The 14,435-nt window shown below is 49.1% G+C and overlaps 1 pseudogene; it reads right to left on the reverse strand.

Annotated features, from left to right (window-relative positions):
* Positions 1-944: 944 nt before the first annotated feature.
* Positions 945-10,934, reverse strand: LOC121486944 (annotated as a pseudogene).
* Between the last annotated feature and the right edge of the window lie 3,501 nt (positions 10,935-14,435).

Consider the following 14,435-nt stretch of genomic DNA (forward strand, 5'->3'; position numbering starts at 1 on the left):
GTTATTTCTTTATTCATGAGAGACACAGAGAGAGGGAGAGGCAGAGACACAGGCAGAGGGAGGAGCAGGCTCCCTGCAGGGAGGCCAACGTGGGACTCCATCCCGGACCCTGGGACCCCAGGATCACGCCCTGAGCCAAAGGCACACACTCATGGCTGAGCCCACAGGCGTCCCTTGCCTCTGGTGTATCATCACAATCCGCAGACTCCTTTCTAACTGGCTGCCTGCAACACACTCCATGGAGGTGCAAATTCTTTCACAAGTTGTTCCTACTTCACTCAAAGTTAGGTCCTTTCCTTACAAGGGCATCTTCTGCTCCCCCGGCTCTGGCTCCCCAGGTTTCTCCAATAAAAGCATCGGCAGGCTTCTGCCTCAGGGCCTTGGCCTGGCGGCCTCCTCCAGCGGGAAGGCTCTGCCCTCAGCTGCCCGTCCGGCCACGTCCGCTTCTCAGTGAGGCCCACTTGGTGCCCACGTGTGGCAGTGCAGCTGCTTCCCTCCAGCCCCCACGCTGCCCTGGGCGCCTCCTTCTATTGCTCTCTCGCCTTCCAACAATCTAATAACGAGCTCGTTTATTACATTTGGTTTTTACCGTCCAGATCACCCCCCCCACCCCCCCCCACCCCCGCCCGTAGGCCCCGGGCGGGCAGGGAACTCGTCCCTCTTGTTCACTGATAGGTCTGGGTGTCTCCGGCTCGGAGCAGGATAAGGCACGGGCCGACCTGAACAGGGGCTGCTTAGGGAGGAAGCTCCTGGGGAAGAGCGGGTGCACCTTTACGTGGGGCCAGAGGCAGAGGCAGAAGGAGGGAGGAAACTGCACACAGCCTGAGCTTCCAGTTTCGGGATCTGGAGCTCGTTCCCTGCCTGCTGTGCAGGGACAAGTGTCCGGAGGCGTCGGAGGGGACCAGGTGGCTTGCCCGCCCCGCCCTAGCCCCGTCTGCGGCCCGTTAGGCCGGATCTCGGGGGACTTCCCGGACCGCCACCCAGCCCCCCCACGCAGTTCTCTCCTGCTCATCCTTCTCTTCCCGAGCCCCGCTGGGCAGCCGCGTCCTAACCTGGAAGAAAGGGGGTGAATTCAATGATGCTGTGAAAGTTCCCGAGACAGCTGGCACGTGGCGGGGAGAGCAAATGTTTTGCGGACCGAGGATGTGGGTTTGGGTCCCGCCTCTGCCAATTCCTCGCTGAGCCCTGGCTTTGGAAACTTTTCTGCGCCGGAAGGATCCCCCAGGCTCCCCCCAGAACCGTGGGTGCGCCACACTGTCTGGCAAGGTGACTTCCCTGGGGGGATTCGGGTTTACAGGCGAGATGGGGAAATTGTCCTGGGTCATCAGGGTGGCCCTGATCTAATCACACGGCCCCAGGGGCAGAGGACGTCCTGTGGCCGTGGCCGAGGGAAGAAGGCAGAGGAGGCCCGAGGGGAGGGCGGGGAGCTTTGAAACCTAAAGGGAGCTCGGCCACCAAGGCTGCAGGCAGCTGGAGGAGGGGAGCTGCAGGGGGGGCAGCCCTCGGGGCCAGGCCTCCTGCCGCCTAGCTGACCTTGGACGCAGATTCAGCTTGGAAATCTCCAGAAAGGAGCCCAGCCCTGCCACAGCTGACTTGGGTGTTGCGAAGCAGAGCAGGGGGTCAGCTGGTGCAGGCTGCGGCCTGTCCTGCCGTCTGCCCCGGCGGGAGATAACGCTCGGGGGCCGAGCCGGTAACCTTGTGCCGCCCTGGGACGGAAGCAACAGGAAGGGAGCGGTCGCGGCAAGCCTTGATTTCCTCAGCTATGGACCGGGGACTGGATTATACTGTGCACGTGGCCCACCCGCTCCGGAGGTGCCAGGAGGTGCCGGGTTGCCTGGAGGGCTCCCCGGACAGGGCTGCAGGCTCCCCCAGCACTACTCCACCCCGCAGGAATCCCCCCCGCCCTCGGCCTGGAGAGACACGGAGCGCGCCGGCTTCTCAGTGGCGACCAGACCTAGCCTCGTCTAGGAACAGCGGGGACACCCAGGGGAGCCGCCCAGCGGCTGCCTCCAGGTCAGGTCGTGACCCTGGGGCCCCGGGATCGAGTCCCGCGTCAGGCTCCCCGCATGGAGCCTGCGTCTCCCTCTGCCTGTCTCTCTGCTTCTCTCTTTCTCTCTGTGTCTCCCATGAATAAATAAATTAGTTAATTAAAAAAAATAAAAGTCACACAAGGCGTCCAACTAGCTACACAAAAAAGTAAGCTCAAGTGCCAAACAGCGCCCGCACCTCCACCCACCACTGGCCCTACCCCCTACACCAGCGGCAGCTTTTAGGTTCTAGACAGGGGCCATGCCATCCTGTCTACTCTGGGCCAGAGGGACTTATCACAGAGCTAACCACGCTCTCCCAAGACACAATAAAAACAGCCACACTTCCAGATATTCATTGATTTATTTATTGTTTATACCACACCTACTTCCAAAACCTAGGTGAGGTGGCTCACAGCAAAGGCCACACGTACAACAGAGCTATTCACAAGGGAATAAAGGGCCTGTCCAAACCTTTCAAGATTTTCAGACTGTGGGAGTGATTTTTTTTTTTTAAGGACAAAAGAGGTCTGTGAGCTGAGGTACTTGAAAGGTCAGGCCTTGAGGGTAGATATTTAGGTGCGCCTGGTCGGGTTGAGTATTTAAACCTGGAGCATCTGATGGAGTGCAGGGAGCAGGGGTAGGAGACAACAGCCATCATCAGTGGAGGAGTCAAGGGGACGTTTTATGCTCTCGGATGCGAGGCACACTGACGCGATGCTTGGAGCTACAGCCACTATCTTTTGGCCATGAGGCAAGTCACGCCCAACATGCTGAGGATGGCAGGAGGGAAGGAGCCTAGGTCCTTGAGGACAGAGCGGAGTCCCTGAACCAACCCGGGTGGCAGAGTCACCATCTCCGCCATCAGTTGCTGGAGAGCCGATGAAATGTTTCTCTTGTTTAAGCCATCATGTTCTTTTTTTTAAAAAAAATATTTTATTTATTTATTCATGAGAGACATAGAGAGAAAGAGAGAGAGAGAGGCAGAGACACAGGCAGAGGGAGACGCAGGCTCCATGCAGGGAGCCCGACATGGGACTCGATCCCGGGTCTCCAGGATCGCACCCAAGCCTTGAACGCAGCGCAGACCCGCTGCCCTAAGCCATTATATCTGCTCCTTGCAGCTGGGTGCCTACACACGGACTAAATGAAAGCACCTCGTGGTGGGCCGCGGAAGATACAGTGAAGCACAAAGGTGGATGACTTGTTTTACCCAAATGGATCACAACCAGCTTCTTGGAAAACACCGTTGAGGAGGGTCTTGAAGGATGAGTAGGAGTTTACTAGGCAGGCAGGGGAAGGCAGGGCATGGCAGGCAGAGGGTAGCACGTGTAAACGGCATGGAGGCAGGAAGGAAGGTGCAGGCCAGAGGCGTCACTGAGAGGGCTGGGATGTGAGAAGGCATCTGGAGGATGTGAGCCAGGGTAAGTGCGGACTTGTGGAGCAGGCAATAGGGAGCCAGTGTGGGCACCTGAGCCAGGCCTAGCCAAATATCCACGAGGAAGGGTGAGCGCTGAGGAGTCAAAGGGACCCAGACTACAGAGAGGGAGAGAGCCAGATGCAGTACCAAGAATTTTTTTACCAAAGAATTATTCACCTTTGTTTTGGGCCTTCTCTAGGGACTGCTTGTTTGGTAGGAACCGGTCATCCCATTAGTGAGAACAGTCAGTCACACCAGCAACTCCTGGGAGAAACCTTATAAAGGTCAGGAACTCTCAAAACAAACATGCCAGCTTTGCACACTGGTGGTAACAGCTGATGAGGTTTATCTGAGGCATGATTATTGCTAATTGGGAAAGAACATACCAGGCACTAGCACTTGGAGCATCTGGCCAGACCCTTTGTGGAACACATGGAGAAACGGAGCCCTGAGAAGGAGTGTGAGCCGACAGGCCACCCGGCCACCTGGACGCACAGCAGGATTGGAACCTGGTTAGCCTGGCCCTAGGACCAGCGCTCAGCCCCACCATCCTCAACTCCAGTCGTAACTATAAGTGGCCACGGATCCAACAGAGAACAGACGAGAAAACCGGGCCCAACAGGATGACACAGCCCTGCCTTCCCTCAAACAAAAAGAAGACGGACCAACGTTTGAAGCATATTCATAGGGCCTGTCCCCCAGAGTGAGGAAGTCAAAGATAAAATTCCTTCAGCCACACCGATTGCCTTTAAGAGCCTCTCAGAATTCCTAAGAAACTAAACTTTTATTGTAAAAACAACAACAACAACAACAACAACAACAAACAAGTTTTGAAATCGTCTGAAGATAAGGAGTATTTTGTGGGCCAAGGCTGGTGAGGGGATGGCTTCCACGTATTTTGAGATAAACTTCGGAGAGCTCATCACACTTTGGAAGGCTTCTGCGTGAGACCACAGGCACGCTGGGCAGCACCCAGCCCAGAGAACATGCAGGGGCCTCGGTTTGTCAAGACTGGCTCGTGGTGCAAGGCCCTCGTGTGCGGGGCGGCACAGGCCGGCTGGCTTTGGTCCCAACGTCGTCACCTACCAGCTGGAGGCAAGTCACCTACTCTTGGTGCTTTGGCTTCCTCCTCCATAAATGAGGACGGTAGCAGTCCCCATCTCCCAAAGCTGCCGTGAAGACGGAGGGAGGGAGCTGGCGGAAAGGCCCAGAGCAACGGTTGCGCTTTGTTGGTGTTCCTTAGCACCCGTTCCAGAAATCTCGGTGGGGAGAAAGAACCCAGCTGTATCGAGCTTGACTGGGCCTTCCCACTCACCGGCCCCGCACCTGCTATTCCGTGTGGTCCTTGGACCAACAGTGACGGTCACCTGGGAGCTGCTTACGGAGGCTGAATCCGAGGCCCGACCCCTTAGCCTACTGAGCCAGAATCTTCATTTTTAGCAAGATCCTCAAGAGGACTCAGGTGAGCATTCAAGCTTGAGGAGCACTGAGGCCCCTGAAAGGACTACCGAAGGCACCTCTAAGCGGAGGCTTCGGCTGTCTGCGGCAGGGCTCTTCTGGCCCTCGGGTCTCCAGGCCGGGGCTTCTGGAGCTGCTGTGCTGTCTCCCTCCTGCCTGCTAGGGAGGCCTGTCCAGCCTGACCCCGGCTTTCTGCAAGTCTGTGTGGACGTGACTCCCCTTTCCCGTCCTCCGGCTGGAGTCCAACGGGGCGGGGTGGGGGGTGGGGGCACATGGGAGACCTTGGCCATGTGTTGCATTTGCCTGGAAGAGGGAATTGGTGCGCACCTTCTGTAGAACCTCTCGCTTAACCCCCGGGGGACCTTCCACAAATTCCTTTTTCACGTAGAGCTAAAGCCCCCCGCCCCCCCCAAGGCCATCCGAAGGGTAGTCCACTGTGCCACTGAGACGGTCATGGGACTGGCCTGGGCGGGTGACTAATTCTGAGAAACTGAAGTCAACTAAAGCTCTCACCAACGCAGAGCAAGTGTGGTTCACTCATTCATTCTCTCCAGGAACATTTTTTTTTTTTTTTAAATGGATGACTGTGCTCTGCTAGTTCCACTTGCTCTAGGAGTCAGGAAGTCCTTGGTGTTACCACTAAATATTTGTGTGACCTCAAGCAGCTCATTCCATGTCTGGGCTCACAAGGGACTAGTTGTAAGATGAGGGAAGTTCTCTAAGATGCCCTCCCTCTGCTCTGAAGTAAAATAAATCCAACTGATTCACTGAATGGGGGTCCGGTTACAAAGGACCTGGAAGGCCACGCTGTAAAATTCAGACTTGACGCTCTAAACCTGCATGTCTAATATGGTTTCCACCAGCCACCTGTGGCTATGAACGCTTGAGACCTGGCTACTCCGAACTGAGATATGCTGCGACTGCAAAATACATCTTTATGTATTTGTATTTGTATCTTGAGACTTCGTATGACAAAAATAATGTAGGATATCTCATTAGGATCATGTAGATACATGTTCAAATTGCAATATTTTGGATATGTTGGGCCAAACAGCATATGTTATTACCATTAATTTTACCTGTTTCTTTTTGTTTATTTTATTTAATTTTGTTATTTACTTTATTTTATTTTACTTTATTTTATTTTATTTTATTTTAATGTGGCCTTTAGAAGGTTTAAAATTACATATTAAATTACATTATATATCTATTGAACAGCACTGCTCCAGAGCTACTTAACTTCTCCAAGCAAAAAGCGCTGAAACCAAAGACGGCTTTATCCTTGAATAGTGCACTCTTGGAATCACTCCAAATTTAACCATCATAGAAATTACCCATTGGGAGGAATATGAGGGATAGTTCTACAGATATTCTTTTTTTTTTTTTTCTACAGATATTCTAATCTAGTTCTAGATTTTACTTGTACCTCCCTAAAATGTCCATTTGCATGTATCACTTGTTCCATGTTTGGAGCTTGACCTAGAACTCATCTGGTTGTGAACCAGGGACAGGTCTCTGAAGAAAAAAAGACTGAAAGAGCAGCAAAACGTTAGCAGCAGCTTACAGGAAGGAAGTTACCAGACCATGCCTATGTGGATCAACTTCCTCTCATGAAATTCCCCAAAGCAGCCCCATCAGTCTTCTCTGCCAGGTGAATCTGTCCTCTCCTCACCTTGGGGCCTCCTGACCTCCTGGACCAGCTGCCATTCTGGGAGGCATGGTCCGGATGCCTCTTCTTTCTAGTGCATCTGCCCTTGCTCTGTGCAGGGGTTGCCTAGGCTGGGGGCCAAAGTGGCAGTTGGAAGGAGGGCCAGGGCGCAAGGGAGGACGGGGACTTGCTTGAGGGTCAGCTCTGGGCCTCCCTTGGTCCCAGCTGAAGCCTCCTGCCAAGCTACGGCCCAGCAGATCCAGAGTGGCTCCCACTCCTGGGTTCTGCCGACTCTACCCCAGTTCTCTGAACCCTTGGCTATTAAGCACGGGACAATGTGAATGGGGCCACTGTACCCTTTGCCCCCCAACCATGGCCTGTGGGGCACTGGGACTGCATGGTCTGTGCCCTTTAGGACAGTTCTTGGGCCATTCACAATAAGCCCATTTTTCTCTCAGTGTTTTGGAGAAGAACCAAACTCCCTTGACCTAAGCTCTCATTGTACAAACAAATGATTCCTCAAAAAGCCCTAGAATGAAAGGGTCATAGTGACTATACTTTTGGAATAAAACGTACAGATAGAGGATCAGATAAGAACTTATTTGTGGCTTATTTGTGGTGTGAACGGAGCGGTCTGCTCGTTCCATGGAAGTCACTTGCTCCTTCCACCCCAGCCACCGAACACCCAGCTTCCTATTGCAAAGGTCTGGAGGAGGGGACTCCTGACTGCACGGTCCCCGCGGGGAGGGAGCGGTCCTGATTCTGGTCCTTCCAGAACCAAGTGGCCTTGGAGCTCTGGGCTGTCTCTGCTGGCCTGGCCCCAATCGTCTCAGGCATCAGCATCAAAACAAGCATCACTCAGGCCTCTTTCTTTCTTTCTTTCTTTCTTTCTTTCTTTCTTTCTTTCTTCTTTCCTTTCTTTCTTTTTTCTTTCTTCTCTTTCTTTCTTTTTTCTGCCAGTCCCTTGTTTTTCACTCTTGCATGATCTTACTTGACAGTTCGAAGTGTGTAAACAAAATAGACAATTTAATGGGCCAAGAGTCTGGGAGAATTTGTCTCAGAGGCTAAACCTGTTTAGAGTTAAGGGCTCCTGGTTTCAGTGTGGCTGAGCCAGGGCCTCATGAGCTTTACATTTGGTTTCTCCAATTTAAAAATGTAAGGTGACTACGCACCCCGAGTATGCTTGTCGGTGCCCCACCCCACCCCACCCCACCCCACCCCACCGCTCCTCCCCCAACTGGGCCCAGCCCAGCTGGTGGCTTTAGGCAGAGACTCACTGTGAGAGGCGGCCCCGTCTAGGGCGCACAGCTCAGGCTTCAGAGCCAGCGAGTGGGAAGGTCCCTAGCGGCCGAGCTCCTTGGGGCAGGCCCTGCTTCCCCCTGCCCTCCACAGCTAGGGCCACCTGACTCCAGCCAGCATTCTGGGAACAGTCCGGTTTTAGATCAGAAGCTGAATTTGATTCCAGTCTTGCTCTGACACTATTATTTATTTATAGTTGTAATCATTAACCATTTGTTGCGCTCTTGCCATGTGTCAGGTGTTCTACACTTACTGTCACTTAAAGCTCTGGGAGAATAAATAAATAAAGGTCTGGGAGCCCTGCAAGGGCAGAGCTCTTAAGGTCACAGAGAACATGACATAACTGAAGTTGAGGATATTCAGGGACTTAGTTCCCTCCAGCTCCAAGTCTGCATTTTGTAGTTCTTGATTTTTTTTTTTAACTGTAAAATATGTTCTCAAAATAGTATATATACTGGGGCGCCTGGTTAGCTCAGTGGTTGAGCATCTGCCTTAGGCCCAGGGTGTGACCCCGGGGTCCCAGGATCGAGTCCCACATCGGGCTCCCCACAGGGAGCCTACTTCTCCCTTTGCCTGTGTCTCTGCCTCTCTCTGTGTTTCTCACGAATAAATAAATAAAATCTTTTTTAAAAATAGTATACATACACATATAAATGATGTAATGCATTACAACATATATTTTATATACAAATAATACATTGGTTACACAGTTTAGTGATATGTTTGTAGCTTTTTTTGGCTTTATGAATTCTTTTAATAAAAGCAAATTCTTTTTTTTTTTTTTATTTTTTATTTTATTTATTTATGATAGTCACACAGAGAGAGAGAGAGGCAGAGACACAGGCAGAGGGAGAAGCAGGCTCCATGCACCGGGAGCCCGACGTGGGATTAGATCCCGGGTCTCCAGGATCGCGCCCTGGGCCAAAGGCAGGCGCCAAACCGCTGCGCCACCCAGGGATCCCTAAAAACAAATTCTTAGTTTAAATGAAATAGAATTTTAAAAAATATTTTATTTTTCATTAGAGACATACATAGAGAGAGAGGCAGAGACATGGGCAGAGGGAGAAGCAGGATCCCTGCGGGAAGTGCAATGAGGGACTGGATCCCAGGATCTCAGGATCACAACCTGAGCCAAAGGCAGACGCCAAACCACTGAACCACCCAAGCTGCCCAGATTACTAATGTTTTGAATCATTAATTAGGAATTTATTGAGAACACCACATATTTTTTAGCTTCCTGATTGATTGCTTTCACGTGGGTATATATAGTTTATGGGTCTGTGGGTCACTGGGGATTCCCAAACCCACTTCCTTTGAAATGAGTCTGATGATGGCTTCTTGGCCTTTTGGCTACGATCAAGTGTGAAGTGAGTCTGGTAAGCACTGGTGTGGTGTGGTAATCCTTGGGCTCTTGTTCACATTCCATTACTTATATTTCTCCACAGGGATATGCTATGGTCCAGAAATTCTTCTTGAGATCCTACAGTGATCCTCTACTTTTCCATAAGGAGAGAGAGAGGTGTTTATGAACAACTAAATGCTTCATGTGGCTGTGTGCTTCAAAAGCTAGTATGATTAAGATCAGTTGGGCCACGTTTCAGTCATCCAGCCCAAACAACTGGCTTACTAGTGAACCCACCATTGGTTTCTAGAGAAACCACTCAAAGCTGGTAGTCCACTATGCTTGCAGTTGTAGAACGGAGGTAGTTAGAGGAGTTCTTTGTCATCCAATATGAAAAATTCCTTTTATTATAAAGTCACTGTAGTGAGGGTTTAAGCAAAGCCCGCCTGGAAGGCCTTTGCAGCCAAACTCCTCTCACACAAAAAAATGGCACTTACAAAGGGGAAGAAAGTATCTCAATACTACAGAAAGCTTTAAAATGAAAAATAAATTTCTTGGGGCGCTGGGTGGCTCAGTCCATTAAGCATCTGCCTCCCACTCAGATCATGATCCTGAGGTCCTGGGACTGAACCCTGCTCAGCGGGGAGCTGCCTCTCCCTCTCCCTTTGTCCCTCCCCTCACTCATGTTCTCTTGCTCATTCTGCTCTGTTCTCTCTCTCTCAAGAAAAAAAGAAAGAAAGAAAGAAAACAAATTTCTCTTTCCCTCTTTCCTACCTAGAGCTAATCATTATCAGAAACATGTGTCATTTCAGAAATTATTTTTAAGGAGCACCTGGGTGGCTCAGTTATTGAGCATCTGCCTTTAGCTCAGGGCATGGTCCTGGAGTCCCAGGATCGAGTCCCGCATCGGGCTCCCTGCATGGAGCCTGCTTCTCCCTCTGCCTAAGTCTCTGCCTCTCTCTGTGTGTCTCTCATGAATAAATAAATAAAATAAAATCTTAAAAAAAAGAAAATTCTGGTGTGGAGTGATGTGAATAGTCCAATAAGTTCCATCCGATTTCATTCCATTCATCCAATACCCCCGGGGATTGAACAGTATGGCAACAATGAGAGAACCTGGGCTCAGGTTATGAATTCCACTCTTACAAGTGATAGCCTTCACGGTAACACCATATTTTATGTAGAACTGGGCCCACACTGCTGGGGAGGAATTTCTGGGGTTGGATCTGGCTGACTGGTTACCCGAGTCTCTGGGAAATCCAAACCAGACAAGTACCAACACTCAGAATTCATACGTCCCAATATGCTGCTCCATTTGGGGAAATTGCATTAAGAAATTCTATTTCTTCCTGGAAATTCAGGTGTGAATACCCTTGGTGAGAAACTTCCAGAAAATTCTTGCGAGAATACGAGAAGCTTTGAATTGAGTCAAACCCACTGTAATCCCTGGCAAGTTTCAACAGGGGAACCAGTGCTTTCAGCAAGAGGCTGGTACCACATGTCTTCAAAATGAAATGTCTCTTGGAGACAAACATGCTACTTTCGCTGAGTGCATAAGCTTCCTGCTTGTCAGTTTGTCACGCTCAGGATTGGACAATGCACACCTTACAGAAGGATGTCCCCCTCGGATCCCGGGATGGTGCGAAGATCTCCTGCTCCTTGGTCGGCGTCGGGCTGCTGCCTGGAAAACCAAACCTCTAGCAGCTTCTCGGTCCCTTCAAAAAAATGTGCAGCTTCCATCACCGTGAGACTAGCGAACAACCTCCAACCACAGAAAGTCAACTAAATTAAATTTATTCTCCCGCCGCTGCAGATTGTTCCAACTGTGTTACTAAAGGTCAGGTTCCTTTTTTTTTTGCTATAATTTTACATACTGTTTTTTAAAGGATTAATAAGATTTTCCTGAATTTTTTTTTTTGTGAGTGAGAGTTGAACGTGAGTCTGTTAGAAATAGAGGCAGATACAGTCCATCTTGTAGTCTTCTATTTCCCTTCTAGAGAGAGTAGAGCGAGTGCTAGCTAATGTCGTTGGCCCTATTGTGAAAGCCCACCTTGTTCTTAAATAGTTGTAGAGTATGCATGATACGGATGCATCAGAGTGCCCTATAGACAGATATTAGGAATGCTAATTTAAAAAGAACAAACAATGATCAATGCAGTGCACTAAATTCCAAGTGACAGAAAGGCAGTCTCTCAGCATGAAGCCCCAGGGTCCTCTGTCTCAACAGGGACCCTTTCTTTGTATGGAGTTTGCAACCTTTGCTTCACCTGGTGAAATTCCGAGTCCTGCTTTATCTATGTAAGGTGATTCTATTATTTAAAAATCATCATCAGGAGAAAAATGTAGGCACTATTTTTTTTTTTTTAATTTTTCTTTATTTATGATAGTCATACAGAGAGAGAGGGAGAGAGGCAGAGACACAGGCAGAGGGAGAAGCAGGCTCCATGCACCGGGAGCCCGACGTGGGATTCGATCTCGGGTCTCCAGGATCGCGCCCTGGGCCAAAGGCAGGCGCCAAACCGCTGCGCCACTCAGGGATCCCAATGTAGGCACTATTAATCCTACCAACAACTACAATATTTCTAAAATCTTGCACCAGCAACTACCCCGTCTTCAAAGGAACTCACTGGACCTCAGTTCCATGCATCTGGATAAGGGGAGGGATAAGATGAGTGCTAAGGATCTTCCTATGTGGGCAAATAAATATAATTATGGGCATAAATCTGAAGGTTTTTAAAAAAAAATAACCAACAAAAACAGACTGAAGTAGAGGCACTGCTAGCAACAAATTCTTGAAAAGGTAAGCCTATTTTGATATTTAATAAAGTATGTAGTTTACAGGAATGACTGATATGCCATCCAACTTAAAGAGTAAGCACCCTGGGGAGCATATACAGGAAGAGTAAACGAATATTTGCTTCTGGTAGAAGTCAAAGCAAATAATAAAATTAAGTTATATCAAAATAAAACCAATGTGATCTCGATAACTAGAGTAGTTTTATGCACGAAATTGGTGTCTATCACATATAATGTCAGTTGGAAATCCAGAACGTTTCTTATCTGACAATAGATTATCATGACGAGCTTGGTCAACAGATCCAACACCATACGCGTCTCTAAAAATAAAGAAAGCTAAAACTGGCCATCCAGATGACAGGACCAGAGGAAACATAGCCATTTCCAGTGAGAAGAGAGCTTCTCTCACCTGCTCCACACTTTTTAGCAACTGCTCTGGACCCCAATAATACATACTGGGAAATTTTTCCTGATTAAATTACTATTATTATGACTATGGCCACCCAAAAGTGGTAAAATACATATTTAAAGACATGTCGGCTCTTTATGTGTACACATTTATAAACTGTGTCATGGACTTCTGAGGACTCTCCTTAGAAATGCAGGACGGTAAAAACAAATGCTGGAGAGGATGTGGAGAAAGGGGAACCATCTTGCGCTGTTGATGGGCATGCAAGCTGGTGCAGCCACCCTGGAAAACAGTGTGGAGGTTCCTCAAGAAGTTAAAAATAGAGCTACCCTATGACCCAGCAATTGCACTACTGGGTATTTACCCCAAAGATATTGATGTAGTGAAACGCTGGGACACCTGCACCCCAATGTTCACACCAGCAATGTCCACAATAGCCAAACTGTGGAAGGAGCCTCGGTGTCCATCAACAGATGATGGATAAAGAAGATGTGGTCTATGGATACAATGGAATATTCCTCAGGATCAGAAAGGACGAATACCTGCCTTTTACTTCGAGGTGGATGGACCTGGAGGGTATGATGCTGAGTGAAATAAGTCAGTTGAAGAAGGACAGTCATCATATGGTTTCACTCATACAGGGAATATAAGAAATAATGAAAGGGACCATAAAGGAAAGGAAGGGAACAGAATGGGAAAAATTAAGAGAGGGAGACGAACCACGAGAGACTCCTAACTCTGGGAAACAAACCAAGGGTTGTGGAAGAAGAGGTGGGTGGGGGGATGGGGTGACTGGTGATGGGCACTGAGGAGGGCACTTGACGGGATGAGCACTGGGGTATTATACTATATGTTGGCAAATTGAATCTATTTTTTAAAAGATATTATTTATTTATTCATGAGAGACACAGAGAGAGGCAGAGACACAGGCAGAGGGAGAAGCAGGCTCCATGCAGGGAGCCCGACGTGGGACTCGATCCCGGGACCCCAGGGTCACGCCCTGGGCTGAAGGCGGCCGCTCCACCAGTGAGCCACCCAGGCATCCCGGCAAATTGAATCTAAAGAAAAAAGAAAAAAGAGAGAGAAACGTAGGAGAGTCATCCCTGAGTCCCATAGACTTTCATGCATTCTTTCTAGTCTGTGCAGCTGAACCAGTGAGCTGCCAGGTGCCCAGGAGTACCAGCATTACTTCTCCTGGTGTTCTCAGGGGCCATGCTTCATTTTGCAAGCTGGAATTTGACACCTCTGTGTTTCCCTCTTTCCTTAAATCCCTCCTGTTAGGACTCCATTAAGGAACTCATTATTAAAAAATTTAAACTGTTGGGCCACCTGGCTCCCTCAGTAGGAGGAGCGCATGACTCTTGGTCTCGGGGTTGTGAGTTCAAGCCCCATGTTGGGTGTACAGATTACTTAAAAATAGTTTTTAAAAATATTTTTAAAAATCTTAAAATTTTGATTAGTCTTGAAGATTTTTTGCCCCTTTTCTTACTCAGCACAAACAGTGGGTTTTTCCTTTTTGCTTAACTTGAGACTTCAGGGCAAAAACAAAAACGTGGTTTTTACTAAGGAGCCTTACAGAGTGAAGCAAGTTAAATGACAAATACTTCTGAGAAGTATGATTTGGATTGTTCCTCTTTGGTGGTTTGTGGGATTGTTTAAAAAAAATTGTTTTCACTGGCTTAGGAGTGGATGAAACATTAGGACTTTTATATTTTCTCCCAGTCCCTAACTTTGATCATTTTCTACAGGTTACCAAGTCTGGAGGAGATGGTGTCCTGTCAGGGGCCCCAGAAAGGTACATGCCTATTGCAGAGACAAATACAGCAGACTGTCAGAGTCGGGGCTGTTTCATAATCAAACCGTACAATTGTCACAGATAGGGTGTCTGAGAAGAAGACCAAGAGGAAGGTTGGCACACAGGCGGGCATTAAGGACACCTGCAGAGGAGGGAGGGTAGCGGGGTCAGGAGCGGTTGGCCTGGGCTGCAGGTGACGCTAAGGCCTCAGCCAATCCTAGAACGAGAAGCTCTGGAGCTG

The sequence above is a fragment of the Vulpes lagopus genome, chromosome 1 (genome assembly GCF_018345385.1).
Source record: "Vulpes lagopus strain Blue_001 chromosome 1, ASM1834538v1, whole genome shotgun sequence".
NCBI lineage: Eukaryota > Metazoa > Chordata > Mammalia > Carnivora > Canidae > Vulpes > Vulpes lagopus.